The sequence below is a fragment of the Pteropus medius genome, unplaced genomic scaffold (genome assembly GCF_902729225.1).
Source record: "Pteropus medius unplaced genomic scaffold, Ma_sr-lr_union100, whole genome shotgun sequence".
In the NCBI taxonomy this organism is placed as follows: Eukaryota; Metazoa; Chordata; class Mammalia; order Chiroptera; family Pteropodidae; genus Pteropus; species Pteropus medius.
In genome coordinates, this window is record NW_024349799.1 from 15,716,896 (window position 1) to 15,737,404 (window position 20,509).

At 34.7% G+C, this 20,509-nt stretch overlaps 1 protein-coding gene, 1 non-coding gene and 1 pseudogene across 6 annotated transcripts in view; 1 reads left to right on the forward strand and 2 right to left on the reverse strand.

Moving 5' to 3' along the window:
* Nucleotides 1-20,509, reverse strand: part of SMG6 (SMG6 nonsense mediated mRNA decay factor) — a 194,371-nt gene that overhangs the window by 46,080 nt on the left and 127,782 nt on the right. The window lies entirely within an intron of this gene.
* Nucleotides 2,586-2,704, reverse strand: LOC120621274 (uncharacterized; annotated as a pseudogene).
* On the forward strand, nucleotides 4,241-4,346 carry LOC120621365 (U6 spliceosomal RNA). The gene has a single exon (XR_005658131.1). It is a non-coding gene; the product is annotated as a U6 spliceosomal RNA (small nuclear RNA).

The window sequence follows — 20,509 nt, forward strand, 5'->3', positions numbered from 1 at the left end:
AATTTAATAACAAGAGAACGACATTAGGGATGGCAAAAAGATGTTTTGTTTTTTTTTCCGGGGGCAGGGGGTTTATTTTTTTTTTAAAGGAATGTGAGGCTTCATTTGTGTTCAATGGGAAAGAGTGCCGTGCTCAATTAGTAATGCTTGTCTTTTGCACAGAATGAATACACACCTATCAAACAACTGCCATCCTTGACCCAGAGTTATCTTGGTTCAGTCTTTAATTTCCAAAAATAATAAGAAAAAAATCCTTCAACACACCACCACACCTTATCACACTCTATGCTCGACCCTGACTGACTAGCTGGAACTTTTCTTTTTAAAACTAGTACATTCATGGAAGGAAAAAGACATTCTAAAACTAAGACTTAGAAAGATAATAAACCTTTCTTTCAGAAAAAATATTATTTAAATAATAACTTATCTGCACAGAAGTAAAACCAGGTATTAGTAAAAAAAAAAAAAATGCAAGAACATTGTTGAATAAAAAAAATCAAGAATATCTTCAGCAGATAAATGGCATAAAAAAAGGGAGGTGGAGAACCTGTTATACAAAGTATGGAACTTGCTTAGATCTTAATTCTGATTAATTCATTGAGAAATGGCATTTTTTAGATAATGTGGAGAATTCAAAAATATTAACAAGTTATTAATTTTGACATGTACAATCGTGTTATAGAGATTATGCTAGGGGAAAAAGCCTTACAAGTTAGACATACCTACGGAAGTATTTTCAGTACGATAAATGGAATTTGATTTAAAATCCCCAAGAACAAAAACCTGGCTGGGGACAAGGTGAATGACTAAAAAAAATATTGGCAAAATGTTGATCACTGTTCAAACTACACGGTGATTCATTATACTATGCTGTTTACTTTTTTTGTAATTCCAACAGTAAAAACTAAAAAGAACAAAACAACAAAAAACCCCAACGAAAACTAAATGGCAAAACACAAAAAGAGGAAAAGATGTTTAATTTTAAGAAAGTGATGCTAATATGATTCTGAAACAGTGCAGATGTCAAAAATCATTCTTTAAAGAAAAGATAGACAATGTACATACCGCATTATAAAAACAATTAACAACAAAAGAGTTGAGAGTGTACAGTGGTTAATTTGGACACTATAGCATGGGTTTGAATTACTGGATGTGTGACTTTAGGTAAAGTGCTTAAACTTTCTGAGTCTATTTCTTTACTTGTATAATAAGGATAATAACATTACTTATCCCGCCTCACAGGGTTGTTGTGAAGATTAAATACCGGCACATTGGAAACTTTTAATAAATAGCTTCTATAATCTAACACCTCGCTGATATCTATAAAAACTAAGAAATTGGAGGAGAGAAGAAAGGAGGAAGAAGTAGAGTATCCTACATTTATGTATGGGGTGGTGTGGTAGAAACTAGTTATTTCTCACGATCTGTTCTTCTTCTCCTCCTCTGTAATAGAACTCTTGATTTTAGCTGTGCCTATGGCTACCTAGAATAAAAATATTTCTCAGTCTACACTGCTGCTAGGTTTGGCCACATGACTCAGTTCCAGCCAAGAGAATGTAGGCAGAAGTATGTATGAACTCCCAGGTAAGTCCTTTAAGGGAGAGGTGTCTTTTAAAAAAAATAAAATATATATATATATATATATATATATATATATATATATATATATGTAATATATATATATATATAAAATTTTAAATTGCATTCCTTCTTTAACTGTTTCTACTCCCAACAGGCTTGTATGCAGATTAAATGACTTGCATTCCCATAGCCATCTTAGATTTGGAGGGATCTTGGAAATGAAAGCCAAGTATAGCTGAGCAACAAAACAGAAAGAACCGTGGTCCATGACATCATGGAGTGCCAAACCAGAAAGCCTCTGTGCTTCTCCAATTTGAGAGGGAAATCTATTTCTATGTTATTTAACTTTCTGTTATTTTGGGGTTTTCTGTTTCTTGCAGCTCAACGTAATCTTAACTGAAATGAGAAATTATTATATTCTGTTTAATTCTTCTACTGGATAAGCAGAGAAAAATAATTGTATTTTATTCTAAAAATTAAAGATAAATGAGTGGAATTAAAATACAATGAGTATAGAAGTGGTAGTTGTAAAACACTGTGAATGTTCTAAATGCCAATGAACTGTTCCTTTAAATGGTTAATTTTATGTTATATGAATTTCACCACAATAAAAATTTTAAAAGATGCAGTGTGTAGATATAGTTTAGAAGAGACATAGTTAAAACAATGAGATTTTTTAAAAATTGGGGGTCAGGAGTAGGGGAAAAAAACCTATTAGGAAAAGACAAACACCAAAACAAAACAAAAACCAAGTAGGATTCAAGAAAGGAAAAACTGAAATGAAGACATAGAAAGAAAAAAACCTTTGAAATACAAGGAGAAACTGACAAAAACAGAATTGTAGTAGCAGAATACCACTTATACTCTTCAATAATCAAGCAGGTAAAAATAATACAATCAGAATAGTATCATTAATAAAGATGGTTTTATAGCTATATATTATTGAATTTTGTATACAACAAAAATACATTCTCGAAATTCTTTAAACTTTTTTTTTTTTTTAATGCCTACAGCACCTGGTATTTGTAGGTGATCTTCTATCCAAGTACTAACCAGGTCTGACCTTGCTTAGCTTTCGAGATCAGATGAGATCGGGCACGTTCAAGGTGGCATGGCTGTAGACCAAACTTTTTAAAATTAAGTATTAAGTCAGATTTAAAAAATATATCCAGAAGTAAAAATTAATAACAAAGTTTAAGAAATTTAACTTCAAAAAAAACAAAACTCCCACAATAATTTCAGAATTAAGGAGAAAAATCAAAATGATAATCAAAGACTATTTAAAAAATGATCATTAGAATAGTATACATATAAATAGATTAGAATGTGGCCAAACATAATGGCATATTCAAAGCCATAAATTTTAAGTAAACTAATCAAAAACAAATGATCACTAAAGGATCCAACACAAGCAGAACAAAATAAGCCTAGGAAAAATAAAAGAAAATAAAATTAAAAATAAAAATTAATGATTTATAAAACAGTAAATATAAGAGCCAGTTTTTGAAAACTAAAAAGTACAAGTTGCTAACAAATTTTAAAAAATATCAGAAAACATACAAATAAAATTAGGAGTGAAAAGTAGATATAATAATATATCCTTAATTTTTAGTTAGAAGATTTTAAAATGTGAAGATTTCAGAGAAATGAATGATTTTCTGGATAATATAAGTTAACAAAACTGACAAAAGAAGTGATGGAAATGTTCCATATCATGTGATAGGACTGCTGAGAGACTGAAGGTAGAGTATGAGAGAAAGAATCAAGAATGACTCTTCAAGTAATATACACTTTCTAGGTCACAGATAAAGAAAAGTTGTTTCCCATTTCTTTTTATAAAGTCAGCACACCTTATTACTCAAATATCCAAAGGAAAAACAGCAAAGACAGAAAAGAGAGGCCAGGCCCATTATGGAAATGAATGTAAACATCCTAAATAAAATAACAGCAAATCAAATTTAACAAAATGTTAAAATATGGCTATACTGAGTCCAAATAGGGTTTATCTCACTAAAAAAAGGAAAAGTCAAGTTTGGAAAATATATTAATTTAACACATCACATAAATTAAAGAAAGGATTATTTTAATAGTTGCTGAGAAAGTATGTTAAAACTTTACGATATGCTTTATTCTAAGAGATTCTGTAAATTAAAATAGAAAGACACTTTCTTAACATGCTAAATACTATGTCTTTTAAACCAACAGAAACATGTAAATGTTTAAAATAATGAAGTATCCATTTTGAAGAAAAACAAGAATTCCTACTTGTTTTCAGTCAAAGCAATGAGGTAGTTTCAGTCAAAGCAATGAGGTAGAAATCAGAAAATAAGATATATAACTATTGAAAATGAGATTGCATTGTCATAATTTGAAGTACATATTCTTAGAAAATCCAAAGTGATCAGCTAAAAAAATTAGAATTAACAAGAGTTTGATGTGATGATTGGGTAAAGATATGTGTTAGCTTTTCCTAAGTACTATTTGGGTATAATGAAAAAAAAATCCAATTTATTATAGCAAGAAAATTAATGAAAAAATTGTGAGAGACATAAAAGAACTGATATGTAGAGAATACCTTGTTCTAATGAAAAATCTTATAACGATGTCAAATTTTTCCAAAGAAATTGTGAATGCAATTCCAATAAAAATATCATGAGGAGTGGTCACTTGTTCAGCACGTATACTAAAATTGGAATGATACAGAGAAGATTAGCAATGTACTGTGCAATGATAACACTCAAATTTGTGAAGCATCTCATATTTTTGACTGTATATTTGAAAACTACTGAGAGAATAGGTCTTAAGCGTTCTCACAAGAAAAAAAATTCTGTGTGGTGATAGCTGCTAACTAGACTTATTGTGGTAATCACTTTGCAATATATACATATACTGAATCGTTACGTTGTATACCTGAAACTAATATAAAGTTATATGTCAATTATATATCAATAAAAAATATCATGAGGAATTCTTTTTGTGTGTGTGGGGGGGAGTTAAAGAGACTTAAAATTACTCTGAAATTTGCATAAACCATAAATAGGTGGGGAAAATCAAAGGTATACTACTACAATAAAAAATATAAAGGGGTATGTATAAACTCATATCACAGGTATTAAAACATATTATGAATCTATAGCAACTAAAATAGTAATGTTTCAAGAATTGACCAACATAAAAAAAAGCCCAGAAATAGATGGTAGTATGCATCTACATCTATCATATATATTCTAGTACAGCATATACATTTATCTAATACATGATGAAGCTGAATTTTTAGTTAAATGGGGCAGAATAAATTATTCAATAAATGATGCTAAGACCATTTGTAAACTATTTTGAAAAAATTAAGTTAGTGCTCTACTTCACATCATTCAGCAAAATAAATTCCAGGTGAAAGTTTTAGTAATTTTTCAAAAAGTAAAATAATGAGAAAATATGGTTATTCATCTGATTTTATGTTAGGAAGACTTTTCTAAGCATAAAAATAAATTTCATAAGGGAAAATGGAAAGATTTGACTGCACAAAATTTAAAATCATTTGCATGAGGAAATTCCATAGACAATGGAAGTTAAGTGACAAATTGCATAAAATATTTTCAATATAAGTGACTGAAAAAGGGTTATAACCCTTGCTGGAAAGGCCTTTAAAAATATAAGTGAAAAATATTCCAATAAAAAATGGGCAAAAGACATGCGAAGGTAATTCACTAAGAAGATACACAAATGTCTAAACTCAAAAGAAACTGAAAACTCTTTTAAACATTTTCAAAATCAGTTTATTAGTTTAGTAGTAATTCTCATTATTTCAAAAACCCAATTTATTTTTGACCTTAAAAAGAAACAACTGAACTTACTCAATGTATTTGTTGTTCACTGGAAAATATACTTATTATTCTTGACTCCAGTATTGTTCTGGCTATAAAAAATCGAAGATGGACTTAAAGTCTAAAGATTTGACATCCTTAAGGATATCTAAAGAATGAGTCATGGGTCCAAAACAGAGGCCCCAAAACTCTAAGTGACAGAAATAGCACTAATATAAATGTGTACAAATTTCTAAGTTAGCCAGGGCAGGACTTGTTTCCAATATGACCAAGTAAGCTCCCAGACAAAATATTAGTGAGACATAGAGGATCTGAACAACACTGTTAACCACTTTGGCCTAGCTTATATTTATAAAATGAGACACTCAATAACTGCAGAATACATACTTTTCAAGTATATAACATTATGTTCTTCAAGACAGACATGTGCTAAGCCATAGAACAAATTTCAATACATTTAAAATGACTGAAATAATGTACAGTATGTTCTCTGATCATAATGGAATTAAATCAGGAATCAGTAACAATAAGATCTTTAGGCAATCCCAAATATCTTCAAATGATCCATTATGTCACTACGAATCCTACAGACATCAAAATGATAGTAAAATATCATCATGAACCACTTTATGCCAACAAGTTCAACAACTTACATGAAATGGAAAAATTCCCCGAAAACTAAAGCTCACCTAACTTGATACAAGATAAAACAGAAAATATGAATAACTACATGGTATACTCAATAAATTGAATTCATTATCAAAAATTTCCCAAAGAAACTCTAGGCCAGGATGGTTTTACTGGTAAATTCTATCAAACATTTAAGTAAGAATTAACACCAATATTAAACAAAGTCAGAAAATGGAGGAGGTTACACTTCTCAAGTCATTTAATGAGGTTAGCATAACTCTAATGCTAAATCCTGACAAGACATAATAACAAAATGATAAATATCCCTCATGAACACAGATACAAAGATCTTTACCCAAATATTGACAAATCCAATATAGCAAACAGGGTTTATTCAAGTAACACAATGTTGTTTTAACATTTAAAAATCAATCAGTGACGAAAAACTTCATAAGAAAACAAACAATCCAATTTAAAAATGGGCAAAAGACCTAGACATCTCACTGAACCAAATATACAGATGGCAAATAAGCATATGAAAAATGCTCATCATAAGTCATTGAGGAATTGCAAATTAAAACAATGAGATACCGCTATACACCTATTAGAATGGCTAAAATCCAAAACGCAAACACCGCCAAATGCTTGAGGATGTGGAGCAACAGGAACGTCCATTAATTGATGGTAGGATGCGAAATGGTACAGTCACTTTGAAGGCAGGTTGGCATTTTCCTACAATGCCAAATAGTCTTACCATATGATCTAGCAATTGCAGTTATTGGCATTTACTCAAATGAGTTGAAAACATATGCATTCAAAAATCTGCAAACAATTATTCATATCAACTTTATTCATAACTGCTAAAACTTGGAAGCAATCAAAATGTCCTTCAATAAGTGAATATATTAACAAACTGTGGTACATCCATGAAATAGAATAGTAGTCAGGAATAAAAAGAAAGGAGCTATCAAGCCACAAAGATAACCTTACACACATATTGCTAAGTGCTAAAAAAAAAAAAACAATCTGAAAAGGCTATATACTATGTGATTCCAACTATTTTCCTATTCTGGAAAAGGCAAAACTATAGAGACAGTAATAATATCAGTGTTTGCCAGGGGCTAGAGAAGGTGTCGAAGGATGAATAGATGGCGCACAGGATATTTTTAAGGCAGTGAAGCTATTCTGTGTGATACTGTAATGGTGAATACATGTCATTACACATTTGTCAAAATCAAAAGAACTGTACAACACAAAGAGTAAACCCCAATGTAAACTATGGACTTCATTTAGTAATAATGTACCAATATCTGCTCCTTAGTTGTAACAACTGTACCATCCTAATGCAAGAAGTTAATAGGGGAAACTATGGGTGGAGGGTGGCAAGGAAGAGAGTGTTTACGACTTTTTTTTTAGCTCTCATAAAGTAATAGCCATAAAAGAAAAAACAGCATAAATTAGATTTCATCAAAATTAAAAACTTCTGCTCACCAAGACATTGCTAAGAAAATAAATAATAAATAGGCAAGCCGTGAACTGAGTAAAAATATTCATGACACATATCTGACAAAGTACTTGTATCCAGAATACATAAAGAAATCTTTTGACTCAAAAACAAGGAAACAGACAATGCAAAGAAAATGAGCAAAAGATCTGAACAGATCCTTCATAAAAAATATATACAAATGGCCAGCAAGCACATGAAAAAGCATACAACTTCTACTATTAGACATCAGGAAAATGCGAATTAAAACCCAATGGTCTATCACCCCTCTTCCCAATGAGGCTGTGGAGCCACTGGAACTCATATTGGTGGAGTATAATATGGTGCAATCACCTTTGGAAAGAGGTCAGCAGTCTCCAATAAAAAACGAATGAGCAATTTCAATCCTAGGCACTTACCCAAGAGAAAATACATGTCCACAAAAAGACCTATGTACAACTATTTACAGTAACTTTATTTATAATAGCTCCAAACTGGAAATCCTAGATGTCCATAAATTCATCAACTGCAGAATGGATAAACTGTAACATATTCATAAAATGGAATAGTTACCTGGCAATAAAAAAGAAATAAACTGATAAATAACATGGAGGAACTGCAGAAGTACAATTAATATATGTCCATTTCATTGCATGTAAATTTAACCTAAAAAGAAAAAGTCATAAATATTAAACTCTAGTTAAAGATATATATATACAGGCTAAAGGATTGAGAGAAATTGTATTGATGACACAGATGAAAAAGAAATTGATGATGGACAGAAAGAGAGAGGGATAGATACATGATAAAGCAAGTATTGTAAAATGAGAATGAGAAAATATACCTGCTGGGGATAAGTGAGCTCACCGTAAAATTCTTTCAACTTTGCAGTATAATAAAATGTTGAAAATCAATTATATCACTAAAAAATAAAAAGGCAATGTATACTTGGATGCAGTGGATATGGTTGTCCGGATTTAAAAAAGAAAATGTGTCTTTATCTCTTTTGCCTTTATTAAAAGGCTGTCTTACTAGCTATATTAAGAAAACATGGTAAAGTGTCAGAATATTGGTTTTGCCACCTAAGAGAAGTCTCAAACTGTTTGTGTCATAACACTGGGTCACATAAACCCCCAAATTCTAAAGCTAGAAATCTTGTAAATGTAGAGGGAGGACTAAGAACTGAGAAATAAAAATTTGGCTCTGGCACTGGGTGGGAAGGGGGCAATGGCTAAGCTAAGTTAGAAGTGGCCGGTCACTCAGAGCCTTTCAAGCTCCATAAGTTCTGTGTCTGGACGTCAGCCCCACATACTGGCTTAAAACCTCAAGAAACTAGAAGATCTCACCAGTGGGATCAGTCAGAGCAGCTGAAACATGATCCTGTAAACAATAAATGTTTATCTGGGCAGATAACCTGGCAAATAGCTGCATCCTGATCTTAGGCAACTTGAAACCCCACAACAGGAGACTGAGCACAGAGGAGACCTTTGCCTTTTCCACCTGGGTAGGAAGGCAGAGATGGAAGGTGGTCCTGACTCCTACAATACAGGCAGCAGGAAGCTACTTTGCGAATGCCAGCTTTTCCTCTACTGGGCGATGGCCAGATTCCCTTAAATATAGAGGGTGGGGACAGAGAAGTCACGTTGACCAACACTAAACAATGCCACCGCATAAAGCTGGCTGTTACACCACATCCCTGAAGGTATGAGGAGCTCTGGCATGTTTGGCTGCTGCCACAGGAACCACACTAGCTGAGGGCTTCCCCAGGCCTGGGTGGGAGGCTTGTCATTGACTCTGGCCACACACACAGGCTTAGTCGCCACCTCCTCTGTCAGTGGCAAACAGCTGCTGGGAGGGGAGGGGCAGACCCAGGGGTACTCTACTCTGCACAGTAAAATCTGTCACTTTAGGATATTCCAGATAAGATTCATAAGAGCCATATGGCTTAAACCCCATGGAGGTACCAGGTGAAAGGGCTATGTAAGGAAAAGAGGCAGCTGGAAGAAAGGAATGGAGGTGTGTTGATGGCAGTAACTCTTTTCATTGACAATGGTCTCTGCAAACAATTTTACTGCTAGTTCTGAAAAGCCCATTTCCTAATTGAAGGATTAAATCTTGGAACTGCTTATTCCTTCCATTTATATGCTTCTGCCCACATTCCTCTTGGGAGGGGAGAAGACAGGGAAGCAGAATCCACAGTTTGTCTAAAGGGAAAGTTCAGCTCTCGTTCAGCAGACTACGGCTGAGTTCTCTTCAGGTTGTTCTTACCTGGAAATAGTACCACAAGTTCCCAGCAGTAACAATATGGTGTGAGTATAGAACCCAAAGGAGCAGGTGGTGGGGGAGAGTGTAGTTTTATATCTGTTTTTTTTTTTTGAGGGGGGTGTGGGAAGATGTCAATCTATTCTTTTAACTTCATTTGCACTTATACCTCCTTTATAATCATTTCTTGAAAACACAGTAGGGAGAGAGTGGTATTTGCTCACCCCACCCTCTATCTAACACTATCTCAGCAATCCAACTATGTGCTTTAAACTGAGAAGAGGCCAGCTTTTTGCCTTTGGCAGCACTGAAGGCCAGACATTACCAGCACTCCTGTGAACAGCTCAAGGCTCCACCCAAATAAGACTGCACACACTGAAATTCAAGAGAAATATCATTCCAGCATAACGACCCAAGAGAGAAAGAGGAGAGCTGAGGAGGCTGGGTGGGACATTTGGGACACTTCTAAGTTTTGACACCAGAACACCCAAGTGGTTAGCACTTGGTAGAGTGGTGATAAATCAACTCTAGTGTGAGTAAACCCAAATGCTATAATAGAGAAGTTATCTCTATACAAGGAGAGGGGTGAGAATGAGGGTCGGGTGTAGGCTATAGGGCAGTAAGGTGGAGAAATCATTTTTAGAGAACTAGGTAGCTGCTGAGCTAGTCCAATAGGGATATTCCAGCCTCTTTTTAGGAGAGGCTGATGTAAGGCGGTTATGAACAGGCCAGGAGATACAAGTTCCATTTCTGGTCTGGAAGTTGACTGGAAGACTCCTCTGGAGAGGAATAACAACAGAATATTTACACAAACACCACAAACCCACTGCTTCTGGCTATCCAAGGCTTAAGGAATATTCTTCCTGGAAAGCTATGTCTGACAGCCTCTAGGTGTAAGACTCCCAATTTTATTTGCTTTCTTGTTTACTCTGAAAGGATCTGAAGATCTTCCGAGGGAGTTTTTACAGAGATGCTAAGGAAGGGGGCAACTGGGATACTTGTGAACAGTACTAAGGACATAGCTCTTTTGCATCCTATATTACTTTTTACCTAGTAAGAAAGTCAGACTGGACACAGAAAGGGTGTTTTCTAGTTTAATTAATTAATTATAATGTTCTTCCTTTACTTTTTGTTACTTATATGCAGGGATCTCTTAGACTCTTGACCTTCAAGGTAAATGGAATTAAGAGTAAAATGATTCTTGGCACCGAAGGGCACTTTTTGTTGTTACTCCCAATGGTAGAGCATCTGATTGATGAACAAGTATAACTGCTTTAAAATAATCACCATTTCTTTTAAAGAGGGAATTTCATTTAAAACACTTGCCCCATTCTGGGCACTCTGGTCTCTGTTTATATTAAAACTGGAAAAGGCAAAAGGAGGTCCATTTCTGCTAATTTTTTTTTTTTTAAAGCAATAGGTTCTCTTTGGTTCTGGAGGAGGCCAGGCATTTCCAAAAAAAACCAAGAGAAAGACTTGTATCTTATTTCAGAGAGGCGGAGTTGGGTGGGGAGAGGGAGAGGGAAGAAGGGAGGGAGGGATAGAGATAGATAGAGTTATTGCCTAGAAGGACACAAACCCTCCTGTATGCAAGCCTCTCTAACCATACTTTCCCTATGATGCAGTCATCCTGAGGCCAATGATGATTCTCAGGTACTACGAGGTCTCTGCAGATGTCACCACAGTCCAATGTTTTAGGAAGCAAAGCAAATCTGAGGATGATTCTCTAGGGCTATGTTGTTTAACGTGGTAGCCATTAGCCACATGTGACTATTTAAACTAAAATTTAAATTCCCTAAATAATAAAGTTAATTATTTTAATTAATAAAAAATATAATTAAAAATTCCGTTCCAATGAACAGAAAGACACCCCATGTTCATGGACTGAAAGACTTAATATTGTTAAGATGACAATACTACCCAGTGATCTACAGATTCAATGTAATCTCCATCAAAATCCCAATGGTATTTTTTTGCAGAGACAGAAAAACAGACCCTAAAATTCATATAAAATCTCAAGGGACCTCAGCCAAAACAATCTTGAAAGAGAAGAAAAGCTGGAAGACTTCCATTTCCCAATTTTAAAACAACACAAAGCTACAGTAATGGAAAGTGTGGTACTGGCATAAGGACATACAGATTGGTAGGATAGAACAGAGAGCCCAGAAATAAACCTTTACATACATGGTCAATCAATTTTAACAATGGAGCCAAGACCATTCAATGGGAAAGGACAGTCTTGGTGTTGGTAAAGGCAGCTATCCCCATGCAAAAGAATGAAGTTGGACCTTTACCTTACGACATATAAAAAATGAACTTAAAATGGATCAAAGATATAAATGTAAGAGCTAAAACTAGAAAACTCTTAGAAGAAAGCACAGGAGGAAATTTTCATGTTTCCAACCTCAAACATGTTATATTCCTAAAGGCTTCCTTTTCCAGCTTTCCTATTTTAATTAACAGTAGCTCAAATTTTCTAGTTATTTAGCCTCAAAAATTTGTTAAGATAGTCAGTCCTTCCCTCCTTTATCATATTTATATTTAAAGAAATACCAAGTCACTCTGTAACTCTACCTGTACATTCATCCTTTCCTTTTTGTTACTGCTGCTGCTAGTCTGAGCTAGATTCTCATCACCAGTCTTAGCTATTACACTGCTCTCTACTTGGCTCTTGCTTTTACTGTTTCTCCTCTCCTAAACATGGCCACCAGATCAGTCCTCTGTATCTCCAACTATGTTATGTTATTCCCTAACATTTTATTATGTAAAAAATACTATGTATATTTTTATACTTTAAAACTGTATTTCCCACAACTCTGCACTAAAGTAAATTTGTCCGTTTAGTGTAGATTTGATTCCAGGTTTCTTCTTCTGTACTCCCCTAACTATAATTAACGGTATAAAACACAGCTGTTGCTCAAGTAGTATGTACAGAAAGAATAAGTGGCATGCATGCAGCAGAATAAAAACATTTGAGAAAATAAATAAAAAATAAGATGTATCTCCCATAAAATAAGAATGTTCATTTCTGGCATAGGAGAGTAAGGATAAGAACATATTGAGCTATTTTAGGAAGGAAGTTGATTGTTCTACATTAGAAATTTGTTAATGTATATCCCCATTTTAACAGGTCAAAAAAGACCACATAATCATCAATATATGAAGAAAAATATTTAATAAAATTTAATCCTTATTTATTCTGATTAAAAATAACTTATCAAACCAAGAATAGAAGGGACCATCTTTAACCTGATAAAAGATATTTATGAGAAATCTATGGCAAACAGATCTAATGATACAACTTTAGAAGCACTGCTATTAAAGTCAGAAACAAAGTAAGAATTGTTATTACTGCCACCATTAGAACTAATAATAGTAGGGTTGGTAGACAGAAGATCAAATCAATAGAAAAAATAGTATTCATGTTTATACCATTAATAGTCAACTAGATTAGCAATAAAAGCTGTGCGAGGGTTTCATGGAAAAGATCACGAAACATCTTCAAAGGGCATAAAAAAAGTCCAGTATATCATGTTCATAGATGGGAAGACTCAATATTGTAAATATGGCAATTCTCCCCTAAATTAATCTTTGAATTAAGTATAATTTCAAACAAAATCTCTACAGTTTTTGGCAGAATTTGAAAAACTGAACTCATTTGGAAGAAGGACTAGGAAGAGTCAAGACATTTCTGTACAACAATAAGAAGGTGGGGAGACTTGCCCTGCTAGTTTTAAAAACTTAAAAATCGGCATGGTGGTACTGACTGGCCCACTGGATCAGTGGAATAGAATAGAGAACTAAGAAATTGACCCATATATAGAGATTTTGATTTACAAAAATAAACTCTAGAGAGATAAAAGACATAAATGTATAAAGTAAAATAAAACTTGTAGGAATGTATATGTTCCTTGAGAACTCAGGGTAGATAAGGCTTTCTTTCTTTTTTCGGGTAGAGTTGTAATTCTTCTTGGTAACATTTTAACTTAACAATAAAGTGGTTAAAAAAAGAATCAAATGACAAAATTTTATATGGAGATAAAAGTAATCCTTTTATCCACCAAATTATGAGCTTTGGCTTCTTATTGGGGCAATTTATTTTCCTATACAATAAATAAACAATTTGCTATTAAATACATTCCAGTGGACTTGCTTTCATTACACTTTTTTTTATTATGGAAAATTTAAAACATACACTAAAGGAGAGACTAGCATAATAAATAAATCTGACTACCATAACCCAGCTTCAACAATTAGTAATAAATGGCCAATACTGTATGCACATCCAGGAAGAATTTCTTAAATAATAATATAAGATTAAACATAAAGCATAAAGGAAACAAATGATAAATTTATCAGAAAAAGAGTTTCTACACAAATGAAAACACTATAAATAAATTAAAAGATAAAATTACAGATTGGGAGATTTGCAATGTACACAGTTGACAAAGGCTTCGTATCTAGACCTACAAATCAATAAGAACCAATCTGAAGAAATAAGAAGAGAAAATGAGCAGAGATATATGAACATGGAATTCAAAGAAAAAGAAACTAAAATGACTAACATATGAATGCTTAACCCATCTAGCAATAAGGAAAAATGAAAAATAAAATATGATTTAAATCCCACTACACTGGCAAAAATCAAAAGTTTGTAAATGCCTAGTATTGGTGAGACCATGGAAAAGCTGGAACTCATATTTTTATAGGTAGTATAAACCAGTATAATCACCTTGGAAAGAAATTTGGCAATAGCTAGTAAAACTGACGGTGAGTATACTCTATAATGTAGCAATTTTGCTCCTAGAAACATTCCTTGGAGAAATTCACACATCAGTACAAAAAGACTGCAGTATTGTAATGAAAAAAATTTGTGCATCTATAAGAGATCACTAAATTGTAGTATAATCATATAATGAACTATTATACCTCAATTAGAATTAAAAACAACTATACAGATCAAATCTGTATAAATCTAAATCTAAATAAATCTAAATCTAAATCTAGATAAGTCTAAAATCTGCAATGTTGAGTAAGAAAAGCAAAGCCATGTGTATAAAGTCTAAACATGCAAATACTACTATATAGTTTATGGGTGTATATATATATATATATATATATGTTAAAAATATATATATATGTTAAGAAAATACACAGATATAATGAATTCAAGATAGTAATTACCTTTAAGGAAGGAGAAAGAGAAATGGGATCCAATAGGGATACAGAAGCAGTTTCAACTCTATAATGTATTATTTCTATTAAAGCCGGGTAGAATGTACCCAGGTGTTTATTAATTACTCTATTTTTCTTTAGGTAAGCGTCACTTCTTTTAAACATAAATCCAACAACTGGGTAGAGATTAGTAGGATCGATTACTAAAACAGATCTAATTTGCACAAGGGTGCAGTTCAGCCTCAGTTTATGACTATCATTAATTGTCAGTCCTTCCACTTTAATGGTGGTAAAACTGTAGCTCAAAGTAAGTAGGTGCTGGAATAAGGTTATATGACTAAATCAACTCCCACAGTTAGTCTCTTATCAAATGCCTCACTTTATTTCCTTTATGATATTTAACATGAGTTGAATTTACTTTGCTTATTTATTTCTCTACTTTTTTACTGCCTGTCTCCCTTTAACTAGGACATAAAGTCCACGAGGTAAGAGGCTGCATCTGTCTCATTTACCGTAGAATTCATAGCACCACAAATAGTAGCTGCTCAATAAATACTTAATGTTACATACATGCGAGAAGTAAAGCCTACCAGAGTAAATTAAGAGGAGAAGTCTAACCCGTGCAGAGAAGCTCAGGCTACATAGTGACTTTAAGTTCAAGCACCAATCTCTGTGAAGTGTCCATGGGAAAGAGATATGGAATGAATAATATATGTGTGGTGCTCTTATCAGCTACAGCTAGAACTAGAACACTAGAGCGAGGACTGTGGGAGAGAAGAGAAAATAAAAATTATATTTGGAAACAAAATTTCTATTAAATTAACAAAATACAGAAACTTTGAATTTCTGGATTCTCTAAAGACACCTAATTAATTACCTAGCATAATCTTCTCATTCTCGTTCCAACATAAGTTTGGGGTTATAAACTTTCTAAAAACCTAAAGCATATCATATCATCTCTTTCTCCAGCCTCTCAATACCCAGTCTCCTCCTCTTTAGTAAAAGAACTTTTATTTTTAGCTGGGTACATTTGTATGACAAGCCTTCTCTACAGATAGAGTAGCCCTATGACTGATATGTAAGTAGAAGTTTTATGTAAAACCTCAAAGAAATCTTTTTAAAAGTGCAAAGGGGACCTGATCTGTCCTCTTCCTCCATTATGCTGCCTGCTGATGCTCTAGCAGCCATCCTAGGATGTTGAAGTAGAGAGCTGGAAGAGGCATCAGTGACTGTCAACTTGGTGGAGCCCTCACACCAAGGAGTCCTCATATCAACAGCCTTGGTCTGCCTATTTCTAGACTCAGATGTGAAAGAAAAAAGTATAATGTGTTTAGGCCTCTGTAGTTAGGTTCATATTCACTCAAACTTAATATTTAATGATACATATGGGTTCTAGCCTATTATTATTATATGATCTCAGACAAATTAGTCCTTTTAAATCTGTTTTCTCACCTGCAAAATGTGGATAATACCTCACAGAATTGCGGAATCATGTGAAATAACACATTGTAACAGCACTATATAGATGGTGATGTAATTTTTATCAATGAAAACAAGAGAGATGCTTAGAAAAGAAAAGCAGGTGATAATGATGGGGGGCACAAAGATAAAGACTAAGAAAAGGATTAGAAAAAAGTCTAGAAAAAGAAACTGTGCTTATTAGAAAAACTTCCTACAGACATCATGAAAATTGATCACTGTGGCGAGATAATACCCTGTATCTTGAATCCTGCTTAAATACGTTACTAAATTATCTCAATAGGAATCTTGTAATTTTCCACTCTTTGGAGTCCTCTATCTCTGATGCTAACTCATTCTTAATTAGATGACTTTTGCCATTCAAACCCCAGTGTCTCCCTCTCTATGTCCTTCCTGTCATTACCCCCAACCTTAATAATCAAGTCATACTTCTTGACTTTATTACCAAACACAGTTGTCCAATGAACCTTCTAGTAATGAGCGAAGTCTTCTACAGCTACCCTTGACAATATGAGAGCCATTAGTCACATATAGCTATTAATCACTTGAAATATGGCTAGTGTGGCTAAAAAACTGAATTTAAACTTTATTTAATTTTAATTTAAATAGACACATATGGCTAGTTGCTACTGTTATTGGACAATATAGCCTATAGAGTGAGCTCTAGGGCAGAGAAGTAAATTGTATGTCATTTCTTCATCCTACTTGATTTATCCCATTTCTTGTCAATATCTATGCTAAAATGCTTTCTTCCTCTTAGCCTACTCCTCATAATGGCCCTAAATTCTTGAGGAGTCCCCATTTCCCTATTTGGGTTTATTATCTTTGTTCCAGAGGAACAGATATATTTGTTCAACACACATACACACACACAGAGTCTTGAGTGAGACAAACTTTCTTAGGGCAAAGTTTTACTGAACACACCAGAATAACTGAATTCATGGAATCTACCAAAAAATGCACCAAAGATGATTAATTCCCTGAAAAGGCCAAACACTTTTTTGGCTTTTGGGTCCAAAGACATCAGAAGTTCAATTATTCTTCTTGATAAGTCTTTATGTATCCAATGTAAGTCTAGTATGCTCTTTTAATTAAATAAAGTAGAAGAAGAAACAAGCAAGTTCTGCTACTAAGAGATCAAACTAAAAGAAAAGGCCTGAAGCAAGGTTACTGACCATAAACTCTTGGTACAGTAAATAAAGCTGTCAAAATAGGCAATCTGTCAATCTGAGGGATTGGTATCTTCATGACATGGGATGGGAGGTTGGTTAAAATAATACTGTAGGTGATTTAGCCCCTAATGAAGACTGATAACTCTCAACAATGCTAACTCAATCCCATAAAGGACAAGTAACCATCAATTTACTGGCCTGCTTCACCTACCTGGACAACCCTAGACATTTTAACTAAGATATATAGGTATTTCAGCTCAGGACTGAGCAACTTCATTTAAGTGTCCACTATCAAGATGATTAGCAGGACAAAGAAACTCTAGAAGAAGAGGGTACCAGAGGTAGTGATAATACAGACCAATGCTTTTCTAGCTCCAAATATCCTGACCCTGATGACCCCTCTAGGCTGCTACTCAGGTGCTTATGTATTAGATGTGAGTAAAAGTATAATTCCTTCCAAAGCTCCTTGAAGTGAATCCAAGAAATGATCTGACAGTACTTGTTGCAGATTTCCCTTAGGGCATACCAGTATGACCTTTTTCAAATGCAAATTGACTTACTCATCATAGCTGTCAGGTTTCTTGGGGAGGAGTTTAAAGAAAAGGCAAAGCTTTCCCCAGACCGACCTGATGAGCATGGCTGCCTTTAAGTAAGAATGAGGAATAAAGGACACCTGGAGAATGACCCCTGTGAGTAGAAGGCTGCAAGAGACTGCCCTGGACAGAACTTGATGGGAAATGGAAATCTCTGGCTCTGTAGATTCTTGCTTGAGTTGGACCTCATTGATTTTGGAGCCCTTCTCCCTCCTATGTTGGTTCAGGTATTCACTGATTTTAGTACAGAATCCAAAAGTCCCCTAGACCTCCAAGTCAGAGCTCCCTTGTTTTTAAGGCAGGAGTGCCTAAAAATCCATGTCATCCAGTTATGCCTCCACTGGCTCTTACTCACATGGGAAGTATTTATCAAGTCCTGAGATCAGCACCACTACACTAAATACCTGGGGAGGTCTTCAAGAGAGTGATTTCAAGGAGTGCACAATCTAATGCTCAATGTGTAGTATTAAAGGCAGATACAGGCAGAAGGGGTGAGAGATGACCCAGAACTGTGTCCATACTCAGAAGATACCTCTGGTCTTTCTAGGAGTGATTATATATCACAACATGGAAACTGAGTTATTTAGTAGGGTGTGGGGGAAAAAAACCTTGGAATTTCAGATATGAGAGAAAAATGTGGGGTAAAGGCAGGTAGTAGTTGGGATTAGTGAAAATGACAGAGTGGAAGCTTTAGACTCTTTCAAGTATAAGGGGCAGGGAAAAGAGGCCTGGAAATTCAAACATGCCTAGATTAAGGAGCCTGTCCCGACCTACAGGAAGTTTATCCCTAAAATCTAAATAGTCATGTTTTAAAAGTCAACAAGTTTGCTGGTTTTCAGCTGCCACTGACCGGAACCCCCAGTGGCTCTGGCCCACAGTGTAGACAGACTGTACCCAGCCCGACTAGATGAAGACATACAGCCGGAAGTCAGCCAGCCAGCCCAATCCCTCCCAGCTTCGGGAGGAGTCTGAGCAAAATACTACCCAGCTACATTAGTAGACAAGATGGTTTAACCCTAGCAATACTAGGCTATACCAAGGATCCTGCATCTCAGTTAGCAGACCCAGAGAGTAAGTAGTCTAAGACCCCAGGGGACTCCAACAATGAGAACATAAACTTACCAGCAAGTGCAGCAGACCTTTGGTCCCCCACTCTCCCTCCCTGTCCACTGAAGTTGCATATTCATGTTCACCATCACATATTTTTAAAAATTTGATATAATTATCTCCTAAAAATTATTGTATGCAGTCTCTTGGGATCTAAAGCAATTAAGTAAAGATAAATTTCTTTCATGGAGCAAGCTGTCAAAGGATGAAGCAATTTCATTCTCCATTTGAAGTGGAAGCTTTGGGTCATGCATGGTTTATTTGAAACAATGCCATCACCTAAAGCTGCTGATCTTATCTCTAACTCCGTTCTCCATTTCAAACTGCTGGAGATATGTAGCGTGGCACTGCCTGAAGTTATGACATCTGGCTCAAGGCCAGCAACATAACAAGCCAGCTCCTCTTCAAGGTTTCAAGCATAAGAGGACAAAAATCATATTTAAAAAAGATAATTATACAGAAGTCTGTTAAACCCTAAAAAGGAGAGATGTTCCCTGGGCATCAGGTATGACTATGGAGGCCCTAACAATGGGGAAGTGGCATAAGAGCAGGCAGAGATGCCCCTCAAAGGGTGTAGAGTGAAATAAGTGCCAAAGAATATGTGCCAGATTTTCCTCTTCTGAGACACCAAACCAAACGAACAGTGGGGCATATTTCATGAATAGCCTGATAGATGGAAAACATACCAGGCTGAGAATTAAAAGCTCAGGGTTCTAATTCCAGGAGTACAAGATTGTGTATGAGATTTAGGGGAAAGTTCTCATTAACGCTTCAAATTTTGAACTGTGGCTGGCACTGTATTCTAAAAAATTTCTTCAAAACCACTATTTATTTATTTTATAATATACAGTAAATGTGCTACCTAGGTAGTAGTATTCAAACTTTTTTTAAGCCACTGAAACTTTCTTCAAATGAAATCCATGCATGTCAGACTATGCCTGAGCACTGCATTTAACAGGAACCTTGAAGAACTAGAATTGGCTTTCAAGTGTTAGTGCACTAGAATCACCAGAAGAGCTTGTTAAAAGAAACTGCTGGACTCCACCCTCAGTGTTTGATTCATAGATCTGGAGTAGGGCCTAAAATATTACATACCTAACACGTTCCCAGGTGAATCTCAAGCTGCTGGTCCCACTACCACAATTTGAGACCCGGTGGTACAGAGGAATCTGGCCAGGAGAATGATCTAGAATGAAGTGTCTA